At 33.8% G+C, this 25,958-nt stretch overlaps 1 long non-coding RNA gene across 1 annotated transcript; it reads left to right on the top strand.

Moving 5' to 3' along the window:
- The first annotated feature begins 9,473 nt into the window (after positions 1 to 9,473).
- Positions 9,474 to 25,484, top strand: LOC128557040 (uncharacterized). Its single transcript, XR_008371001.1, has 2 exons — positions 9,474 to 11,417; positions 11,643 to 25,484. It is a non-coding gene; the product is annotated as an uncharacterized LOC128557040 (long non-coding RNA).
- Positions 25,485 to 25,958: the final 474 nt, after the last annotated feature.

The following is a 25,958-nucleotide window of genomic DNA, read 5'->3' as shown; positions in this document are numbered from 1 at the left end:
CTTTGTTTTTTATGACTCCTGCATGTTCAAATGCAGAAATCCTCATCTAAACTGGCTCTACATTTTTTGGGGGGCAACAGAAAATCAAGAAAATGTACTTATCAATTACATTACACATACATTAATTTAGTATGGCCTAAGACCCACGCTTTGCATGAGATTTCCTTGCAAGTCAGTGAAGTTTTGAAATTGAGGGTTATTCAAACAGTAGCAAGCACATTTGAACTAGGACACAGATTGAAAAGATTGTTAACGTTTTATAAAATTAAAATACAAACACTGTAGAATTACTAAGAAATGAACTCAGCACTCAAAACTCTAAATATGTGAGGATGTAAAGTCTCAGAAATAAGGACAAAATAAACTTACATGTACTTCGAATTTTTTTAATTACCCTCATACTGCAGGCAGGTTTCAACTTTTTAGGCTGTAAAATATAGAGATTTATAATTTACCAACGAAATTCCAGAGCAAATAGCATAAAACGCAATGGATAAGTTCTTTTGTTAATAGGTGGAGCACCTGAAGGACTTATTCAAAGATATGAGGATATAAATTATTTTAAGTTTGGATACATAACTTTTCCGCAAAATGTGCACAAAAATTGACTAGTTTTCATGGTGAGTTTCAGAACATTTGATTTTATAGTTTTATAAATTAAATGCATTTTTACAACTGTTTATGTGTGTATTAAATGATTAAAATGCATCTTTAGACCTTTGTAGCAGCATATCGTCTATACGAGTAAATAATGTGACCAACTCCAATTTGGTGACGCCATCTTGGTTGTCCATGTCAAGTTACCTTAAACCTAGAATAAGTACATTTATTGAGCTTCAGCTTGTGTATATGATTTGATTTAATTGAAAAGACCTATAGACCTTGAGCTGACAATTGACCCTGCTCCCCCCCCCCCCCCCCCCCCCCCCTTATGGTAGTTGGCATTCACAGACAAAAGTTTGCAAGTTTCCGTTGGGGCTTTAACGAGTTACGGAGATTTAAAATACGTTACCATGCAAATTTTCATTTAATTCACCATTTATGTTAATTTAATATTATAAACATGCCTGTTGTACAATTAATCGTAATAAACAAGACGCTTAGATATGTTTATGTATTTAAAATAGAAATTATCATATGTTCATATCATTTTAGGCGAATAGATGTTATGTATTATCCGTAACTTACGTTACTTCTTTTGAAATTACTAGAACATAGAAATATATCAACAATGATGATTTTTTAAGTTGTAAAATACTGATAATGGCCAATACACAGTTCAGTAATTAAATTTATATATAATAAAACTGTCTCTAGAGTTAACTTATTCAATATGTCACATATGATACGTTACCTTTCCGAAATATGTGTTAAAGAAAAAATATTTAAAATTCTGGTATTACCTATATGGTCAGGATTTTAAAAATAATATACATTGGACTATAAATAAACATCACCAGACATGAACAACATTATCAAATAAATGTATATAGATTTTATAATTCATTAGAAATATTATTTAAAGTTATATTAAGAATATATAGCTCTTTGAATGTACCAGTATGACTGCATATCATAATTATCATTAGTATATAATTAAATAACATAGACTCCGCAATGCGAAGCAATATTAGTCCATAAAAGGTATGACCTCTGACGACTAAGAGTGACATTGAGCTTGAAGTGAAAAATGGTATTCACTATACACTCTTATAAGGGACGGAAGAGGTTTCTAACGCTAAAAGGCAGATGGCCTTAGATTTCGGTTGTTGATGATAAATACAACTGCATTCAATAGAGTTTGGTCTAGAGGAGTACTCCTCGTAAACGATTGATCCTCCTAGCCATGTGATGTCGATCCTCCTCCTGTGACCTCTGACAGTGACATTGGTTACCATTAACAGCATTCTCACTACACTCCCGCAGCCCTGTTCTATAAAGTGGGTCATAAGGGCTTGGGAGGCCACAAATGGATTCCTTGCAGAATCAGACATAACAGGGATACCCTGCAGGATAATTAACATGGAGGTTTTGCCAATAACAATCATACATCTAATGCGAAGCAGACCACAAGTACTTCCTTCTTAAAACAGACGAGATTCCCAAATGGATGGTTAATTACTATACTGAAGCAGTTATTCCACACATATCTTATAATAACAAAACTTAAGGTCATGGGATACCCTGACCCAAGTTCATAAACTTCCGGGATGCCTGGAAAAAATACCAAATTATTAAGGCCCTGGGATACCCAGAGCAAGGACCATAATACTGACACTAATGTATGCCAGGTGATACACATACTGCATTAGTTCATAAACTCTTGGATTGCATGGAGAAATGTACCAAATTATTACCGTGCTGGAATACCCATACTAATGTGTACTATGGGATACACATTCTGACCTATATTTCTAAAACACAGTCAAGATACCTAGCAAAACATACAAATATGAGAAACTTGGGTTTTCTTGAAAGTTTGGCGGACGGATGGACATAGCTTCTGTATCTTTCACAAGGATAAACCTGGGATACCCAGGAAGCTGGGAAGACTTCAAACGCATGGACACAGTTTCTGCGTCTATTGCTGTACTGGGCTTTGCCTCTGCTGACACATATCTAAACGAGGGTCTCAAGTAAATGATTCATGACCCGAAGTCCCTTTCCTAGGCCTCCAGCCCAAGAATCTCTATTGCTTAAACCAGACAGGTCCCTCAAAAGGTCCCGAAATACCAATACCCATCTGGAAGGGACTCGTGTTTCAACCCAAGTACAAAGGATGTTGTGGTTAAATATAGGCTGCACAGCCATATCTACCATCAGTTTTAGAGACTGCAGTCTCACACTGGAGATAAGTTGATCTTGCCGCCACTTAACCAAATCCACACGTCCACTTACTGAGTAAGGGTAAGCAAGCCAATCCCAGACCAATAAGTGAGACTCTGGCACAACGTGCCCCTACTGGTCTATCCATCAGAACAGGAGACATGAACACATCCCATAGACCCAGCCCCTCAAAGTCGATGTTTCCATAATTGTGTAAAGCCATAGTTTCAGGAGCAAGATCCATACAGTAATTGTTGTCATAACCCAACCCTTTCCCCCGAAATGTGCACAGTAAGGGTATTGTAAACTACCAACCTCGGAATGAAGGAATTAGTAAAATAGAAATGAAGGACACTTATCCCCAAACAACGACACTGCAGTTTGCGACGCAGGACAAGTATTGCTCAACATATATTTGTTCCATAACTGCTGTCATGGAGATGGACTTGATGTACATGCACTTAGGTTAAATGCAGGAAGATGGAACCCTGTTAGAGAAGGTGGTACCGAATACAATAAGGTTTCTAGTGGTGGCAACCACCAGGCCTGTATGCCCTCATGACCTAGACAAATGCCCTCATGACCTAGACAAAACAATGATAGATTGACTGTTGGTACCCAACATTATTAAAAGGCAACTGCACAGTGTGATTGAAGGGCAGTACTCAAGCAGGCTTTTGATGTTGATGTTGAATAGGGTTGCTAGTATGAGGTATACAAACCTTTGGAAGAAAGTGGCCTCCGAACTTCACACAAGTGGCTTGACTTTTAGTAACAATATTCCCCAATAGTGTTATTTGTCTCTGACCTTAGGTTCTCTAGAAACCAGTTGAGGTTCAAATGACTGGAAATCAAATAGGTCCTCTATCTGGAATAAACTTGTCAATTGGTAACAGAATTCACCCATAAAAGTTTAAAGTCCCATATTTGCCATCAAAAGAGTTAGTTTTGTAAGAACTTGCCTTCAGAGTGGGCAATCAAATGCACTTTACTTTACCTACTAGAGTTACATTAATTTCACTTGCAGAATATCCTATTTTAAGGCAGCTCCTGTAATTGTCTTATTGAACTACCATCAATATATACATACCGTATTAAAAAAGTCACAGTACTCCAGTCATGACCATTACTGGATACCGGCTCCATAGAAGATACATGTACATGGTATATCTACTTAAAGATACAGTTGAGATTGACATGTTGGATGAAGTCTATGTTGATGAATGAATCTACTGTACATTCAAAACAATCACAGTTACAACATACAGCAGTTAACAAAATGTAAAATGTGTGTGCATAAACATGCACAAGATTTCTAAATATCGTGATATGCCTGTTTTAAATTTAGCATCTTTATAGAGCACTGTGTTGGGCAATGTCTGTATATATTATAAGTATGTCACTTCAATGTGCTTAAATAGCTGAATATATATATCAGTTGTTTAAAAAATGTTTGGCTGCATAGTGTTCTCGTGAAGGTGTAATCATGGACCATGTAAATAAGGTTCTAGAATGTGTTTAGAATTGAAAGCAAAATATTTAAAACAAAAAAAAATCATTGTAAGTTTGCTATTTTTCCAAGATAAAGTATATGTTCACAATACAGAATACATGAAAATGTATAGCTTATATGTTAGGTAACGTACAACGTAAATTGTAACGTAGACTGTTTTTTAAATACATGGGTTTAAAGTTAAAATGCAAAGCTATGTTAAAACATATTTTGATTGAATTGTAGATATGTATTTTCAAAGTGCTACAGTATATTTAAGGTAACAGAACACAAGAGATATAGTTAGTTTGTTCGGTAACGTAAACTGTAACTAAATTTGATATATTTATACGTGTTTTAAGTTAAACCTTCAGTTTGAAATGCAAAACTATACTGTTGAGAACAGAATTATATTGTTGTTGTTTCTTTTCAACTGATAAAGTGTGTTTAAAAGAAAATGAAGACATACAATATAATTTGTATGTTTGTTAACGTAAAATGTAATGTAGAATTCAATGTAAGACATCTTACAAGTTAGAGGTTTGTTGATAAATAAGTATATAGTTGTATAACATGTAACTAAAGAATGTCAATGTAAAATTGATAGAACATTTTTATGAAAAACATGTTTGAAGTAGGTATGATTGAAAATTAGCATATTTTGGAAGAATGACGTTACATTTTAAGAATCGCTAAAAATATGCTTTCCCTTAACTTAAACTAGCAATCTATATATCATTGTTTTTGCTAAACTTTGAACATTTTAATAGTAACTTCAATTTCTAATTACCTGGTCATCTAAATTTGCAATAAAAACTTCATGCCAAAAATGTTGCTTTTTTAGGGTAACGTATCTTTTTCCGATATTTTTCTTCTTTAACATCACATTTTAGATATTGAAATTTTATCAAATTGCAGCATCTAATATACACCTTGTAATAAAATATGCAAACTTGAAATGATTTACTAACATAATGGTACCATTCGTCTGTAAAAATTGAAGAAAAAATTTTTGGTTTTGAGGGTAACGTATTTTAAGGTGGTGTTACGGAGAAAAGCCCCACTCGCCAGTTGCAAACTTTATGCCAAAATGTTCACCACACATTGGAGTTTCAAAAAAATATGATCCACAAAATTCCCCCTGGGGGGGGGAGCAAAACCCCTTCTGGCTCATAGTCTACTAATTACAATATGTGTGACCAGTGATAAATCTTAGACGAAATTGTATTACTATATATTGTAACGTTGATACGCCAGACACTTAATACTTACAGGAAAAAATATGAGAAACATTAAAACAGGTTGACCCTGTTAACATATTGTTAGTCTTCTATAAAAAAAGATTAATTCGTGTTCATTTTCTGCGACATTCAATATCAGTTTGTCAACATTTGTAGGAAACAATTATAGGTGAAATGTTTAAACATGCATAAGCCATATCTATACCAATAGAAAAATCCCGTATTAATAATAATTCTAACTAACAAATGTCTCTACAAGGAATAAAACTCGAATAAGGTTTTCATTAGCATAATACATGACTCTATTGAGATGATCCTAGAGGGTTTTCTGAGAAAATGTCAGTGTCAGTATAAAGTGTCAGTATGAAAGAAGACTAAACCTTATTACAGATTACTTGATCTGAACATCCTTTGTAAGTCTAACACCCTCAGTATTTTTTTTTCTATAATATGTGCTTCAAACACCGTAGGTAATTATATGAAATGTCCGAAGTGTAAAGGAAATTTACATTTTTGATGGCAACTTTAGTTTGGTTTGAGATGTTAACTTTTGGTTTCACCTCAGGATGAAAGAACTATCTAAGAACTATAAAAATACTAAAAGGACTGTGACTAAAACAGATCTGGCACGACTGTGATATAGTAGAGACTCTGGTATATACCAGATTCAAGAAATTGGAATGAAGGGTATCTTTAGTGTATATATTTTGTAACTATGGTAATATTAACCCTAACCAGTAGTCAGTATATTATGCATATTATACACTAAATGCGTGTAGACATGCAGCAATTTTCGTATTTTGTCATACGTTCCGATGATGATATTTTGACACGCACTTTTGGGCTCTTTTATTCTCTTTGAACTTGGTTACTCATGCGGCTTCATTCAGACTGAAATGAAATGAAAGTGATTACGTCACGAGTTGGATTATCATTAACAGTGCCCAGAGCGCAGATCTACGGATCGAGGGGTCGTATGTTCTCCGTGACGATTGATAAAAGAAATTGTGTCTGAAATATTATTCGTCCTCCACCTCAGTTAAAGATAAAGTAAAGTTTCTTGTTCAATGTGGGTAGTCGATGAAAGATTCCACCTAGAATGGATGGAACAACTTATTTCCAGCCGGCAGATGTCATATTTACTTCCCCAGCATCAAGTTTAGGCCGATACTGATGGAAACAGTACCAATTTAAGTAAATCACAAAGCACTGAACACTAGTTGGGATATCAGCCGCGACCGGGAATCGAACCCAAGACCGCTGGCGTTGTAGTCCAACCGGCTAATCACTGCGCCACTGACTCTCTATATTTATACTCCGTTACATACCTGAAATACTGTTGAAAAATGGCGTCAAACCCAAAACAAACAGACAAAAAATCATCAACAGCTCGAGAGTCATCTGGCATGGAGGTGCCAAATGGGGTTTTCTTGCACACTGGACTGGCATTTCCGGTGATTTTACCCATGCCGGTAAATCCCATCTGGATGTCACGAATCATATTTTTGATGTTTAATACTAAGCAGGTTATTGGGTTTAACAATCTTGTCGATTAAGGGATACTTACTGGACACTTTTCTAGGGATTTTCATCGCTTTTGATAATTTTGGTCGTAGCTAGGCTTATAGAAATGTGTAAATTCACTTTGCATTTGTTTATAAAGTTCCTCTTAAAAGAAAAGAAATTCTAATAAAACCGTATCTTGCCTTTCTGCATAACTTGACCATTTGTATTTGGTAGTATTTGGTTGTTAAAATTTGACTTATGGTTCATGTTCTTACAGCAAAAGCTCTAGAATTTGCACTTTGTACACATGATTATCATAATTACTTAGGCCAGTAATTCAAAAGCTCTCATTAATCTTTTGTTGCCAGATCGAACCTTTGTAGCATATGAAAATTGAATGTATACAGTATGTACAGTATGTATATTTATATATGTAGGGTCCAGGGAAACCCACAAATATAGCATTCAATCTTTATATTTAAATTGTTATAGTAGTTTACTACAAAAATAAGTGATTTGCTTTCCACGAGTATCAGAAAGTCTGAATATCGATCTTTTCAAAATCTAAATAGAAAATACTTGCACACGGCCTTTTAAATCGTTTTTGGTTTTTATTTAGAAAAATCATATATTCGTGTCGATTTAGTTTTGATCTTTACTGTCAGAAATAGTAGTTATAGCCGTAATTTAATGGGGGTTTTTAAATGTTGGTGTCAAATTTTAGAAGAATTTGTCGAACGAGGCCATTTTGTTTGTATCCTTTGTGAATTGCGCGTGCAATCTTGCTTGATATTATTACAATAATGATATTTATACGAAAATAACCTACAAAAAATATAGTGGATGTAAATACACGTGTATCTATTTTTATTCCATTATTTTTTGTTTTGACTAGAAAGGCAATAGCTCGATTACTAAAGAATTGATTTTTCATGAATATAACAGTAGAGGATTGTTTGAATTTCACGAAAAACTATTGACAGCAGACGGACTGTTGTCACAACCATTATGTTTTGACGTAAGCTGACTAATGATTTTTGAAATCGCGTCTGAATAAGATCTATTTAAGACACGAAATGCATTGTAAGATCATTCAGTTATGATTTAAATATAAACCATTGTACAGTTTAAATGGAAATGCAAGTAACAACGCAAAATGTCTCTATATCATAATACGCAGAAATTGAAAGCTATTTGTGAAACCATCATTAAGATTATTAAACGACATTGACATATTTCTTCCAAATTACTACTTTTATCTGTATTTTGCTTATCAAAGAACGATAAATTTACGCCTAGAAACAACCAAATCAGATGCGGTTGTTTTGAGATTTGTCCCCGAAACTTGAACATTGTACTGTTTTACAAAATCTACAATAAAATGACATAACAAGCAAAATTAAACTAGAAAATTGTTTATTAATTTTCACAATGATACAACACATTCAGTGTTATTTTCAATGTTTTGTGATATCATATTGTTACAATTATACGTGCTAGAAGTAACTTTCTTTCACTTTGAATGTACGTTATTTTTTTCATTCCTGTTCATGTCAATATGATCTAAATATCTTTTCTTCTAACAAACCAGGCTAAGTACGGAAAAACATTAGTGCCAGGTGCGTTTTATTTATTAACTCGAAATTTCGAGATACTAACTAAAACATTCGGGTTATTAACGAAATTTCGACTTTGTATCTTGCCTTTTTTTCCGCAAAATCTGAACGTCTGTCCGTCTGTCAAAGGCCAAAAATGTAATGGACGACTTTTGACTCTTCGAAGTGGAATCATCTATCTACACATCCATATATTGTACCCAACATGTAGCGACTTGAACATATACTACTATACATCAATGTATGACCTACCCAATAGCCTCTAGAGCTACTCCAGATTTCAAACTGTATCCAGGATATATACCTTCATTTACATGGTTAGTATGTTCAGGTGATAGGGGCTCGAAATAGGTAGAAAATCTTCAAGATATGGCCAAAATAGTGAAATATTCTAAGTTTGTATACTTTTAAGTCGCCTTCAATGACCTCTCCTCAAAATTTAGATCTATCCAGGTACCCAGTCTTGGTCAGACTCATTACTACACGTCAGGAGGTTAGTACTAATTTTTGCACTAAATGCATTAGTCTGTGTTCAGACCTTATGTTTTGTTCACAGGAGATAACTCCTGAGGCTATACAAATTTTGTATCATTATGTCCCTTTTATTCCCTAAACATAAGATAATCAGAGCCAAGACTGATGAAGTCAGAATATTATATAAAAGAATTATTTTTTCTAAAAAAAAAAAAGATTAACTAGTCGGTAGCCAGACTATAAATGCATATGTGCACAATTTATGAAGCGCACCTGTACGTATAGTGCGTTTTATTCGACCTGGTGGGGCGGAGTTAATCTCTGACTTATGCAAATAATGGTAATCTCAAAAAACGAGCAAAATAGGTAGAGCAATGTAATTGTTTAATTCCGTAATCTTCGGTAACCAACGACTTAAATTCAACGCTTCATTGGTTACATGTACTACATACCCTGCACAATAATGTAGTGGACCGTTGCGAAACCACGCCCTTCCAGGTCAAATAAAATGCACTGTAATAAATTTAGATATAAAATGTTGTTAAATATAGCGCATAACCATTAACAGATAAATACCTAAATAGGTACTTGCAGTTTACATAATCTTATTTCCTTCACTAGTAAGAGTTAAGAAAATGAGACCTAGACCGAAAGTGATTCTTGTTGGTATCCTGATAATATGTGGAACTGTTGGATCATTTTTTTTAGTTAAAGCTGCTGGATATCTTATATCAGCGTTTACGTTTGGTTTGGACATTTACGGATTCACTGACAGCTTCGATGATGACAAAACGTACACAGACGACAGTAAGTACAAGGATTTGGAAAAGGTGTTGTCTGACAAAATTGATACATCTACACGTTCTATAATAGCAAACATTGATCTTCACGATCATTTTAAGCGTTTACTTGACATAAGCGGAGTCACCAGTTCTTTATTGGATGATTTTCGAAATATCATTGACTCAAAAACGAAGGTAGCTAGAGATGAAAACATAAAAAGGTTTAAGGTATAGGTCCATGTTTCGGAGAAAAAAGTTCGAACGTCATCAAATCATAGAAAGAAAGTATTGTTTTACATGAAAATTTAACAGCGTATAAAACATTTATATTATTCTACAAAACCATTGTCAATTTACTCATATATGTATTGAATTCCGGAAAGGGACTGCATGAAGGGGCCACACTTCTGGACAGTTCAGCGCCTTTAAAAACTCACCATTATTTAAAAGCTGTTTCATGTCTTCGTTTTGATGCATTTGCATCATCGTGCGAGTGTTTAAACTTTACATTACTAGGTAAAACATCGTTTTTAACAATTGTTTACATTTATTTCTTTACAAATGGCATTCTTATTTAAAGGGGGACAACTCATTTAGAATATTTTAAGTATCCAACTCTGTGGGACAAAACAGTAAAACATGTATTGAACAGATAAGTTGTGTGTCAAGATGCTGTTCATTTACTAAAAAAATCTGTTGTTTTGTGATATACTGCTAAACCTTAAAGAAAAGTTCACAGTAAACGAAGTTAATATACAAAATATTGCCAGAGTACTGACTGCGAAGATATCTGTTAATGGTCAGAAGAAACGTCTGATAGACGTGTTCGTTGAAACGGTCGACTGTAGTCTAACAAGTCTGCAAGAGTTTATGGTCTACTACATGGATCTCGTATCAAGCGCTTTTGCAATAGATTTAACGAATGAACGTTTCAGCGTTGTCGATTTGTCAAACCAAACCAAGGAGTTTTGGACTGGCCATGTGGAGAAGCTGGTTGCAGAATTTGAAGCGAAGAAAAATGGGTGTATCGATCACTTTCCTCAGCTTGTCAAAGACGACCTCGAGGGTGTTGAAAATGCCAGTGATCTTCAGAGTAAAAACGCACTTAGATATTCAGACAAACTGAATAGTGTGATATTTGTCGGCAGTGACACTGACAGTCAGATCAAGTATTTGGAGCATGATGATACTATTTTCTTTAACACAACAACTGCAAAACAAAAAATTGTATTTTTCGAAAGGAAAAATGAAACTATTGAAACTCTCGGTCACAACTCAACAAAAGGCGAGGATAACTATACAAAAGCATTTCCGACTACACTCAATATCTCAAACCTGGTGAGCAAAATCAAAGAGAGAAACTGTGGTACGGAAACGATTGGTGAAATGATAGACGATATGTTCTTCTGGCGAAGCTACATCCTACGGTTCTGGTTGATAATGAATCATGAGTCACAAAATGAAATAGCCTTTGATCAAAGTAAGTCGTCTTTATTTCTGTTTTATGCTTATCAAATAAAGGAAAAAATAGTTTGCACACACTCTAGTGATGACATTCTTTAAAATGTGCAATGCCTGTCTATAACAATTCAATTTAAATATTCTATATGTTACATATAGTAATTGCAGAGTACTCAAAAAATATTATGACCGCGTTCTAGAATTTTGATATTACTTACAATGTATCGACACATTTTTTTACCAGGTACCCGGACAGCTTATATTGTAGAATGTGAAAAAGACATTATAATAGCAGTTAAAGAATGGAAAGCGGAAAATGCTTTTAATTCAGTTTACAAGACGATGAATAAGGACACAAGCGGTGTTGCTATAGTAACTGTGCCTACAACCTTCATACTTTGTTTGGTCATTAGTTACCTTGTAGAATTTATTTCATAAGATGTCCTCTCATTCTGTACTGGCAATTAGGTGATTTGTCAATTTTCTTTACATCGAACATAATCTTTTATTGAACAAAATATGTAGACAACACTGCTGGCGGAATTTGATAAAACAATGACCTTTCAATAAAACTTTATTGAAGAACCGAAACTGGATACCTTTAATACCATGCAATTGTAATCCGATGCATAGTATACAAAGTTCATAGAAATTATACACTTAATTCCTTTACAATTAAGTGTATTATTTCTATGATATGCGAAGCAAGACTTATCCGCAGACTTAATTTCTATGCGAGCATCTGCAAGCATTATATTACATGGCTGCAATCTTTTTAAGATTGCAGTAAGCTTACGCATGCTTATTACAAACTTCTCACAATCTTGTCGCATGCTTGTATTTTGGTTTGGGCTAGCTCATACTGAAAGGCGACGATTAACCTTTAACCTGCTGCAGGCAATAGATTCTGCCTTTTCGACCAGTGCAGGCTGATTATGGTCTGCACTGTTCGCTTTTCAGTCTGTAAATATTCAGTGGACATTCCTTCAAATAGTAAGTGGTACTGTCTATATTGAATGATTGAACTGTCCATGTTAGTAATTTAGCAGGCTAAAGGTTAAGCTAGTGGTAAGATACAGGTATTCTGTATTAACATGTGAACAAATAGGCATACTAAACATTATGACATTGGTATGAATATATTTATAGTATTTTGCATTGTTAGGGCGTCAAACAAATGAAATACAGAAGATGAAATCCTTATACAATTTTTCTGATACAATCAGTAATTCCTCGGTGAAACGTTAGCGCGCTCTGTTTCAGACACGTGCTCAGTACATTTTTCGTGAATTCGATTCCTAGAGCAATATTAACTGATATGAAGATTAATCATGTTTGTTTTCGATCCAGTTTTTACAGCAGTAAAATATTTCTTTTAATAGAAAATAAAAACACGTTATTACATCAAAATACACGTCGCTATTTTAATTTGTAATTTGTTACTTCTTGTGATATCGTAAAGCAAAAGGAGCTTATCTTAAAGTAGTTATTTTATACATACAGTGATATTAAACTGTTTTTAATATGTAAGCTTGTACATATTTCATAATATATACTCCAAACCTTGTGTCAGTTACTTCAAAATGTAATTAATTAAATTGCAATTACATTGTGAAATGTCAAATTAACTTACAATAACCATTACATGAAATTTTCCAATGGAATTAATTAAATTACAATTAAATTGCAAATTGTAATAATTACATTCAATTACAATACCAAATGTGGTAACAACCTAACATGCTTCTTACATGAACACTGTAGCAAAGTTCTTTACTTTGTACTACATATATAAACTGATTTCAGTAATTTCAAAATTGAATTTATGCTCAAAGTAAAATGTATGTTTGCGGGAGAACATTTCTAAGCCCTTAATATTGCAAAAGAAGCTAATAATCAGCCCTTAATTATTATTCAATACATTGTCAAGCAAAATTCAGTTAGAGAAAATGCATGTAAAGCCAAGTATTTCTACGAGATCTGAATTTCTCTGAAGTTTATACGATCATGGTTCTGCAGTATGTTTCACATTAAGCTAGTATAGTTCAGTATTCAATCATTTACATTTTAATCATGTATTTAAAGTTTGTATCCTTGACACTACATGTTATCAAAAGGATACCATTGGAAATAAGTTGTAAAACATTCTTGAGCCATCCTAGAATAACTATGTCACTAAAACTATAGAATACTCCTAATACCTACAATAATAATTATGTTTTTTTATCTTGTTAGAACTGTGATGTGAAATGTTATGTTGTTTGTATCATTTAATACGACATATTTTATCACAGATAAAAAATGATTAAACTGAATGCAAAGCTTTTCAGTTTTTGCTCCGATAAAAATCAAAATAATAATGATGCAAATAACAATTTCAATAACTTGATCATTTTCTTCAAACACATAGTGAAAAACATCATCAAAACAGTTGGCTCTATGCTAATAAAACAATTATATCAGAACAAAGGAGCTATGTCCAAAGGATTAACACCTACCAAAATAATCTATTATTATTTTTCACATCTATGAAATGCAAATTAGCATGTTTAAGAGAAGTGTCACTGGTAATATTGTTCAACAAACTGAAATAAAGCATGTGCCATGTAACTGGAAAGTTACTGAAATATAATCGTCAATTATTGATTAAATTACAATTACATGTAGTTAACACATGCCCCAATTACAAATTACATTCAATTACTTAGGGAATGTAATTTAATTGCATTTAATTACGGTTACATTTTTAATTACCACAGGTCTGATAGTCTCTTTATTGCCTCTTTCGCAGCAATATGCCGCTTTTTGCAATGTCAGAATCTGGTAATGTGAAAATATTTGTAAACTACTGGTACATGAGAAGTAGAATTACAGATCTGTAAATGCGTGTATCATTTATTTAAATTTAAAAATATTAAAATAAAACTGATATTGTTCATATTATTCTCATTATGTAATTTTGTTTGTTAATAGCGCTACCCATGTATTTATGCAATTATTATATAAGGATCTTATATGACTGGCTGTGTAAGATGGGTTAGCAATGAGTGGAAAGCCGAGTGCTACTGAGTTATTTTATCCACGCTGTCGCGAGGTTTGGGAAAGCACCTGCCTTACTCAGGCATTCGTCTTAGATATTTTTTCTTGCCTACCTTAGATATTATTGCAATATTTACAAAGATATTATAAATAAAAATGCACTATGACGTCATAGTATGACGCCAATATGTGCACGTGAGAAAGATAAGCAAGGTTATTGTCTTAGGAGATCAGTGTATGAGCGACTTTTGATTTACATCTTTGAAACTGATGCAATGGCATTAACAGTAGGCACGCAAAATAATCTAACATGATGTCTGCCTTAGTTCACGTTTTCCCTCGGGTGTGAGAAAACCCTGTCTTACACAGGCAGGCATTCAATTGTGATGCACAATCATAATACTTTTTCTTCTTTCTGAACTTGAAACAGAAACATATTATGCATGTTATTCTTATTTTTGTCTTTTGCAAAATTTGTTGATGTATATATATATATATATATATTTTTTTTTTACCCTGGATCGTACACTTCCAATAATCATCCGCATATCATGTGAATATTTGAATATACTCTATTCTCAAACATACGATTAAACATTGTACGTAAAATCATTGGTATCAATAAAGAAATCGGCCACATTTTATTATGATATCGACTTTTATGACGTTTAATACTGCAATCTGTTCTCAATTACAAGCTGTCTTTGTGTTTTTCAAAAGATATTTTGAAGATTTGGAAATATAGACAACTCTCGAAAACATTAATCACGCAATTGAATTTAGCATAATACGGCCTTAAGATTTATTTCAAAACATAGAGAAACTTGAATATTGCAAATTGAATATGGCAAAACCTTGTAATTTATAAGCCTTTGAAACACACAGACAAATCTCAAAAGTATTAATCACTCAATGTAAATGTTTTGTCAGTTGGAAGAAAATAAATATAGCTAAGTTTTATTACACTGTGAACTTGATTATAACAAAAGATAAAAGATCACCCCTAACACAACCATAGAGCCATGCACCGCAAAGTAGGTCCAAAACGAAAAAAAGTTGTAACGGAAAAATATTTCAGACGGATTGCTTCAAAAATCGAACAACAAGTACATTTTAATTATAGACACAATGCAGAAAAAGGGGAGGGGTAAGCAGTAGATAAAAGGGTCGGGTGTTGAGTGGAAAATTGGAGCAAGGATAAATATTCAACATGGAAAGCAACGTTCCTTAAAGCAGTCTTCATACATCGTAAAGCGCAGCAGAGCAGACACGCACATACAAAATACAAACGCACACACAACAAACAAAAACATATTTTGCTGCTCTTTTTCTATGTAAAATTCGTTATTCATGTATACAATATCTCTTTTGATATGAATCGTTTTTAGAAAAAGATGTTTGTTGTAGATATCTCGTAATGCAATTTGATGAAAACAAGACAGAAGAGTTTGAAAATTTCTAGAAAATATTGCATCAGAAAACATGCATTGGTTATATCTTACGTTCTTATGCTAAACATGTTCCTTCGAATAACATGAATATTGCTTTATTGAGCATCTGTATAGCTGTATAAAACCTAAAAGATTAATTGCAGGAATACGTTTTTTTTTCTATTATTTATATTCTACAACAAAGATAAGTTCAGTTTATTCAATACACACTTCACATAATCTTACATTGAAAGTGTACTGTAAATAATTTCCCAGGCATGCAGAACTTTAGAGGAATAGGTCTTGCGAAGAGATAATTCTACCTGGATTAACTTGAAACTGACCCATTTAATGATATCATATAGTGTTAAGTACCTTATACATTTATTTCCTGAAAAGCTATCTTTCGAAATAATAAAAATCGTGTGCAATTTTCAGTTCCTCTAAAAATTCCTTTATGTAAGCCTTTCATTAACTGCCTTATTTTTCTTTTATTTACAATATCATTTTTTGAATGTCACATTTTAATAACTTCTCCTACCAGCTGAATAATCCTAAAGAGTATCAAATATAGTTGCCGGTTTCTGCCTGCACCTAATTACGAATCTTCGACAATCTCAGCAAACTTCGAAGAGAATTAAAAACGTAAAGTGTTGCTGACGCACTTGTTAACAGAGTAAATAACATGCAGAAACAATAACTAATTAATTAAATATGTCTGAATGAAAGTAGGCATCTTCAACGTATAAACCATTGACAAAATGATTGGTTCCAAAAGCTGTGTAACTATTGTAAATAACATATTCATGTTTGTTTTGTTGTTATTTTTACAGCATTTGTAGAAGCAGTCGCTCTTATTCTTGAAGGAGTTCATTTAGTTGGTAAATCGATGGTATGAAAGTTCTTTATTCACAACTAATTTTGGTTTTTACTTGCTGACTGTTTCGGACAGTCCTCTGTCCTTCATCACGAGCACTGTCTTTCGGTCATCTTCTACTGTTTCCGCCACTGCACGGGTGAGCGGCGAAAACGGAATCATTCCAACCTCACAAAGGAGGAGAGAAATGCCCTAAAAGAACTGTCCAAGGACGACCAAACCATGATCCTCCTGGCCGACAAAGTAAAGGCTACGATTGTCATGAACAAGGATGAGTAAGAGTCGAAAGTTAATGACATGTTGTCTGACGATAGGACCTATGAAAAGTTAAATAAGGATCCTACTGCATCATACAAGCGTCAGCTGATTGGAATTCTGACTAGGCTTAAAAGAGAGAAAAAGATTGACGAGAAACAGTACAGGTATCTTTATCCAGTTTCGGAAACTATACCCCGTATGTATTGCACTCCCAAAATACATAAGCCAGGAAACCCCTTATGTTCAATTGTTGACTAGTGTGGCTCCATAGGGTACAATACCTCTCGAGCATTAGCAGACGTGTTAGGTCCAATAGTAGGGGAAACGCAGCACCACGTGAAAAACTCCAAAAACTTGTCTGACTCTCTTGCATTTGTCATGATACAGGAAGTTGAGACTTTCGCATCCAACGACGTGGTATCGTTGTTCACGAACACGCCCATTGAGAAAGCCATTTCAGTGATTTCAGACAGACTTGAAAAAGGTAACACCTTGAAAGACCGTACACATTTGTCAGTGCCGGACATTATGGAGTTATGCAAGTTCATACTCACCACAACTTACTTTCAATTTAAGGAAGTAATATATAGACAAAAATTTGGGACGGCCATGGGGAGCCCAGTATCACCCATTGTAGCCAACATATACATGGGAGTACTTGGAGCAGCAGGCTATAGCCACATCCCCACTGGATTGTCGGCCCACGCTATGGAAGCGATATGTTGATGACGTCCTAGAACGCATCAAAAAGGGACAATTGCAAAATATCACAGACCATCTGAATACAGTCGATAGTACCGGGAGTATAAAGTTTACTCACAAAGAGGAAAAGGATGGAACAACTGCGTTCTTGGACACACTAATAGTGCACAAGGGTGATGGAAGTGTCAAGTTACTTGTATACCGCAAAAGTACTCACACCGACCAGTACCTTAGTTATCACTCACACCACCCTCTCCATCAAAAACTAGGTGTCATACGTACATTAATAGAGAGATGTTTTACAATTGTGACGGAGGAGAAAGATAGATCGGATGAGGAAAAACATATCAGAACAACACAAGGAAAGTGTGGATATCTAAAATGGACATTTGATTAAGTGAAGCGTTCACTACAAAACAAGAGAGACGATAAGAAAAAGAAACAAAAGAAGAAGGACAATTCAGACACCAAATCGCGTGGACTCGTGGTACTCCCATACGTACAAGGGATTTCCGAGGCAATAGAGAGAACATTCCGGAAACACAAAGTTTCAACGGCAATGAAGCCACACAAGACTATAAGATCCTTGCTTGTGCACCCGAAAGATAAAACAAAATATAGTGAAAAATGTGAAGTAGTGTACAAAATAGAATGTATTGTGATGAGGTATACATCGGTGAGACTTGGAGAAAGTTTGAGACCAGATTGAAGGAAGATATGAGAGATACACAACAACATGAAAGATCCAATTTCACAAGATCAGAAAGGAAGAATTCACTGCCTCAGTACAACAAAAGTACAATTACGGATCATGTGACTCAGAAAAATCACGTCATAAGCTGGAAGGGGGCGAGGACAGTGGATAGGGAGAGTGACACCCGAACTCGACAAGTATAAGAGGCAATACATATCAAGCGCCAATCTTCGACTATGAACCATGACGAGAGGGTGTACAAGCTTGCAAGCGTCTACGATTCCGTTTTCGCCGTTCATCCGTGCAGTGGCGGAAACAGTCGAAGATGACCGGAAGTCAGTTCTCGTGATGAAGGACAGAGAACTGTCCGAAACAGTCAGCAGGTAAAACCCAAAATTACTTGTGAATAAAGAACTTTCATTCCGCAGTCGCTCTTAGTTTTCAGACTATCGAAAGTCTGACCAGGGAACATAATCAAATAAAACATTCGTTTACCGTGCTTGATCACATATTTTTCATTCTCACTACTACCGGTATTCAGTGTTATTTGATTTTTATTTAATAATACATGTAGTGCAGTAGTATACATCGGCTGAATGGAAATGTATTTCAGGTTCACGATATTTCTTATAAATGATTAATTATAACGTGGCATTTATAAGAAAGATACAGTGGTTTGGGGTATAGGGAAAGCAAACAAACTTTTCCTACGAAAATAAAGTTAGTAGGGTTTTTTTTTTTTTGGTTATTTTTTCATGTATGTTAGAATAGAAGTGTATATTCTTTTCAAAACATTTAGCATTTAATAAAAATTCATGTGTTTTCACTCCTTGGCATTGTTTACATACGCTCTGATTTAGTGTGTAGGGGATAGCTTTGGTTTTTTTACAGTTATTGTGATAAATACTTAAATTTCTATCCAATACTTTTCATTCACTGATGTTTACTACAAACACATTGATTAAGTCAGTAAAGCATACGTTGACATGTGCACAATAACACCAGAAACAAACATTTAAGACATTCAGAACGTCTGTCACAGGGGCAAAAACATTTTCAAAATGACTTTTTGGCATTTTTAGCTCACCTGTCACGTAGTGACAGAGCGAGCTTTTATGATCGCCCTTCGTTCGTCGTCCGTCCGTCCACAATTTCCTTGTGAACACGATAGAGACCACATTATGTATTTGATTTTAATCAAACTTACACACAACTTGTACGGGCATAATATCTCGGTTCCATTCGAAAACTGGCCAGATCCCATCATGGGTTCTAGAGGTATGGCTCCTTAAAGGGTCAAACTTGCCATTTTTGGCTTGTGAACACGATAGAGACTACATTTTATTTATCAATTGTACTCAAATTTGCACATAAACTTGTATTGGCATGATATCTCGGTTCCTTTCGGAAACTGGCGAGATCCCATCATGGGTTCAAGAGGTATGGCCCCTTGAAGGGCCAAACATTACTATTTTTGATTTGTGAACACGATAGAGACCATATTTTGCAATCAACTTTACCCAAATCTGCACATAAACTTGTATTGGCATAATATCTCGGTTCCTTTTGAAGACTGGCCAGATCCCATCATGGGCTGCAGAGTTATGGTCCATTAAAGAGCCAAACATTTGTTATTTCTAGCTTGTGAACACGATAGAGACAGCATTTTGCAATCGAATATAATCAAACTTGCATATAACTTGTGTTGGCATAATATCTCGATTTCTTTCCGAAACTGGCTAGATCCCATCATGGGATCCAGAGTTATGGCCCCTTGATGGGCCAAAATTTGCTATTTTGGCTTTTGCAGCCATATAGAGACTTCATTTACGGTTTGATTTGATACAAACTTGTAAAATATTTTCAACACAATAACTCTTGGATTTCATAATGAATCTGTCAGATCCAATCATAGGTTCTGGAGTTATAGTCCCTGATTGACCCCTGAAAGGGCCAAAACTTGGTAATTTTTACCTTGTGAATACGACAGAAGTAACATTTTAGATTTGCTTTTAACCACATTTACAAACAACCTAAATCACCATAAGATCTCGGTTTCTTTCGAAAACCGACTAGATTCTGTCATAGGTTCTAGAGTTACTGCACATGAAAGGGGCAAATTTTCTATTTTGGCACTTTCAGCCATAAAGAGGTTTCATTTATGTTTTGATCTGATACAAACTTGCATAGAATGATTGTCTTGATGATCTCTAGGCCTGGATTGAAACTGGGTCATGTCGGGTCAAAAACTATGTCATCAGGTCAAATCAAAGGTAAAGATTGTTAACAACCTAGAGGCCATATTTATGATCCTATCTTCATGAAACTTGGTCAGAATGTTTATCTTGATGATTTCTAGGTCAAGTTTGAAACTGGGTCATATGGGGCCACAAACTAGGTCATCAGATCTAATAAAAGGAAAAGCTTGTTAGCACTCTTCAGAGGTAAAGATTGTTAACAACCTAGAGACCACATTTATGACCCTATCTTTATGAAACTTGGTCAGAATGTTTATCTTGATGATTCTTAGGCCTAGTTTGAAACTGGGTCATATGGGGTCAAAAACTAGGTCACCTAGTCAAATCAAAGGAAAAGCTTGTTTCCACTCTGTTTGCATGAAATATCGGATGAATTTTTATTTGGGTCATGTGGAGATAAAAACTAGGTCAGCAGGTCAAATCAAAGAAAAAGCTTGTTTACACCAAAGGGGGCAGATATTTTGATTCTATCTTCATGAAATTTGGTCAGAATATTTGTTATCATGAAGTCTTGGCCGATTTCAAATCTGGGTCAGATGGGTCCGAAACTTGGTCAAATTATAGGAAAAGCTTGTTTACACTCACGTTTTTTGGTCCAATCTTAATGAAAATTGGTCAGAATATTTGTCTTCATGAAATCACTAAGTAAAACGTGTTTACACTGTTATGGTGTGTTACACAGGTGAGCGACCTATGGCCATCTTGGCCCTCTTGTTTCTGAGAAAACATTATAACTGTAATCCGAGGTACGTTACTGCCACCTGTGATTAAAAACAAAGAACGCTAATGCGTTTGAAGATTCTAAGATAATTTTTGTTTTATTCAATTTATCTAAAGGTCAGTGGGACTACCATGACTGGCGTGGCCCATTATTTAAATTTTCAGAAAATGATGTTTTTTATATTTGATTATCTGTAATTTATTAATGAAAATAGACATTCTACGTATCTAAGTGCCTTTTCATTATTTTCAGACGGCAGATAACTTTTACACTGGAAAAATCAAGATCTCAATAATAATTTATTGCTAATTTTCTAACTCCTTAATATTTTCAGAAAATATTTAGTTTTGATAGAAGAGACACTGTATTCATTATTAATGTATCAATCGTATGTTCACTTGTTCATTTAAAATACAAAATATAAATATTTTGGATATATGTTAGATATAATCTACTCTTTCTGTGAAAGAGCATGCTATATATGTTGTTTAGAATTTGCATAGTTACATAAATCACTCAGTTGTTGGAAATAATATATGCTGTACATCACCTGAAATTCAAAATTTATTTCATATTGTTGTAAAAATGGACTTTTACTACATGAAATTTGACAATATACTGTTTTAGTATTGCATAACATTATTCAATAGCTTATAAGTATGTTTTTTATTGAATGAAAAGTCACCGGTACTTTTAGTCTGTCCTTATTGTTACAAACTTAATAGTATTTTATATCATTGTATATTTCTTTTTATTTTCACCATCTTTTTCAGCATGACTAATTTCGAACAAAAAATGAGCATGTTAACAATGATCTGGTCATAGGTAGCTTGTAAAATCAATGTTGGATGGCTGATCAGAAAGAGGCTGACCAATCAGAATGTACTTTTTATCTCTTACAGAAGAAACGCATTCAGGGATAATTTCAATTTTATGTAAAGTAAATTTGGACTGACAACATTAAAAAGCTTTTTTTACGGTTTAGTAATTAATATCTGATTATTTCATGGCTATTTATCCAATCTGAGAGGTTTACCAATTTCATTGTAACTGTTCTAAATTTAGTCATTTATTTTTCTTCTGTTTATTTTTTGGCAGAATTTTTAAAAAGTATTCTTATTATTCATTAAGCTGCTTTATTATATCTTGTATATTTAGATCACTTTGTGAAAAATAGTAAAACATTTGGTTGAGGTTAGATTTTTTCATAAAGATCTCCTGTTATAATATATTCGATATATTCTGTACAAATCATAATTTGTTATGTGATAAAGCAGTTTGTTGTGTACATTTATTAGTTTGTCCGGCACATATCTTAGTTTTTGTTGTGCATTCAGTAGTTTGTGCTGACCAATTAGTTTGTTTTGTGGATCTGGCAGTCTGTTCTAAATAGTAAATAGTTCGTCATGTGCATTTAGCAATATATTCGGTACACTTATATTTATATAACAAATTATGATTTGTACCGAATAAATTGGAAAATGCACATGACCAACCATTAATTGTACAGAACAAACTAGTCAGTGCACAGCACAAAATGAGATATGTACATGACAAACTAATCAATGTACATAACAAACTGTTTTATCTGCAAAAACCAGCAAAAGCACATGTCAAGGCAGTCTACGCGTTCCATACACAAGCGTGATTAATTTACTTAGTATTGGTGTATTCCACTATATAAGAGTGTGTCAAAAGAGTGCTATATGTGACGCCATCTGCAAGTTCGTTGTCGTACAAGCTGCTCGTATACACAAACTGTATGACATGCTTTGTTCGTTGATAAACGCATAATTATCCTATAAACGATCATGGTTCTCCAGTGTTTTTGCATGTTCTAGAAAAACTCGTCTAACAACCAGGCGTGTATGATGATTCATGTGCTGTAATTTAAGAATGAAAGTTTTCGTTCTATTATTATGTCTCTTCTATTAAATGAAAAATATGCAAAATAAAAATCTAACCTCATTTCGTTGAAGGTGCGGATGGAAATTTCATACTCTCCGGTAACTGTTAAGCGTAAACCAGTTATTTCCACCGCATCTTCAACCTATAAACTGTTACCATTTACTACTGAAATTTGTTCCCAAACCTGTGTCACTTTATCGAGGGCTTGGTGCAAAACTGTTGTAAGTGTATATAATTAAAGAACAAGATACAATAGTTTTGCGCCAAGCCCTCGATATATATTGCTTTATTTTGTAAATATTGTATTCATGTGTTTCTGTAGCATCTTTAGAAGCCGTTGCTGCTTTGTTTTCAGATTTTCAAAAGTCTTACCAGGGTGAACATTTATTTAACGCGCTTGATCACCTTTTTTTATTCTCACTACTGTTCAGTATTCTATTGATTAAATGATACCTGTAGTGTAGTAGTCTATATCGATTAAATGGAAATGTATTTTTATGTTAACAATACAGAACGAGCTACCCGAGTCAAGTGGTATAAACCTAAACTTAGTAACAAAACACGGAAATTCCTATTCTAAAATAACAAAAATAAAGCTATTATTAATATTATAAATTGCGCTTCAAGTAACTATAAATAACGGATATAGAGCAAAGGACGAGGCCACCACAACTTACCCATTATATATATATATATATATATATGAGCCGTGCCATGAGAAAACCAACACAGTGGGTTTGCGACCAGCATGGATCCAGACCAGCCTGCGCATCCGCGCAGTCTGGTCGGGATCCATGCTGTTCGCTTTTAAAGCCTATTGGAATTGGAGAAACTGTTAGCGAACAGCATGGATCCTGGCTGGTCGCAAACCCACTATGTTGGTTTTCTCATGGCATGGCTCATATAATCTGAATCTGATGTCTCATTATCTATCACTTGTATATGAAAATATAAAAAAAATGGGCATACTACATATTTAAGCAGCTTTTTAGAGTTTTCAGACGGTAAATGTTCTAATAAATTAATTTCACATTGTAAATATCAAAAGCTCTAATGATCACAATGATAATTTTTATATTAGATACTGATGTTCTTATTCTTTAATATTTTCAGAAAGTATTAGTATTTCGTCATTTAAAATAAAGAAAAATATATACGTTACTCCTATGAAAGAGATATTATACTACTATAATTTTTGTAGTTACATAAATCACTCATTTGTGGAAATAATATATGCCGTACATTACCTGAAGTGCCAACCTTGTTCTATATTGTTGTAAAGTTGGACTTTTACAACATAGAATTATACAATTTATGGTTTAGTATTACTTATCATTATTCAATATCTTATATATTTCATATTAAATGATATACAGTACAGGCTTAAAACGCGTTGCCTTTGAGCTAGTTTTTTAAGGGACTGAGATCGTCTATTACGGGCAGCTCATTCTTTTTATTACATTCATCATATTCTTGAAACAAATGTTAAGTATATTTATTTCTGATACCTTATTATTTACTTAAAGTTAATAGTTATTGGTACTTTCAGTTTGTCTTTATTGTTACAAACTTAGTAGTAAATAATTGTATATATTGTTTCATCACTGATCTTGAGTAGGACCAATTATAAAAGAAATCAGAGCATGTAAACAACGATTAGTCATAAACGATTTGTAAAATCAATTTTGGATTGCTTGTCAAAGAAGGTGTGCTTTATATCCTTTGTAATACAGTCAGAGAGCATTTAACAAAGCCATTCTTTTACACAGTTTAGACGTTTTGGACTGACAAATTCTTTTGTATTTATTTTTTTGGCCATATATCTTATCTCAGAAAATTCATTGTAAATTTTCTAAAATTAATTAGAATGTGTTTTTTTTTCAGTTAAATACCTAAAATTCTATTGTTTTAACGGCAGCTTCTGTAGTTACCTTTAAATACTTTACTTATAATAAGTAAATAATTTACATTGTTGTTATTTTTCAGCGCAGAGTCACGCAAGCTCAGAGTTTCAAAAATACATTTTAATTGTAATACTTATTTACTTTTGGCAGAACTTGAAACTTTATTGTTTTTATTCCTTTAGCTTATTTATCAACTTTATCAGAATTGTATGGCATTTTAAAACTTGTATATTTAGGTTACTTTGTAAATTATTTGTTTAGAAAGTTAAGTAAAATGTGCTTGGTTTCAAATTTATACAGTGTTTGTGTCTTTATTTTACCTTTCAAAATATGATATCAGCCTGACGTAATATTTACTACCAGTAAACTGACAGACTACTTTTTCCAAGCCAACTGTTAAACGAAGGAAAAAAACACAGTTATATTAGACCTATAAATCGCCCACATAAATGGTGTAAAGAGTCGAGCCGCACATAGATAAATTTTTAATTCCAACAACACAAAAGTACTACTTCTTCTCATGAAACACCCGATGTATCATCACCAAACTTGGTTTGTAGTTTCTTAGTAAGGTCACAAAATTAGTTCAAATGGTTCTGCTTGACTGATCTTAAGTGCCACCATAGCTAAAAATAGAAGAAAAACAACATTTAAACTACTTCTGCTCTTTAACCACTTGACGAATCATCACCCAATTTGGTCTGCATCATTATTGTAATATGAAATGTGGACTAATTTTTATACATTGTTATACAAGATAAAAATACTG

The sequence above is a fragment of the Mercenaria mercenaria genome, chromosome 5 (assembly GCF_021730395.1).
Source record: "Mercenaria mercenaria strain notata chromosome 5, MADL_Memer_1, whole genome shotgun sequence".
Taxonomy (NCBI): Eukaryota; Metazoa; Mollusca; class Bivalvia; order Venerida; family Veneridae; genus Mercenaria; species Mercenaria mercenaria.
The sequence above is the reverse complement of the archived record's forward strand: the minus strand, read 5'-3'. Positions and strand labels throughout refer to the sequence as shown.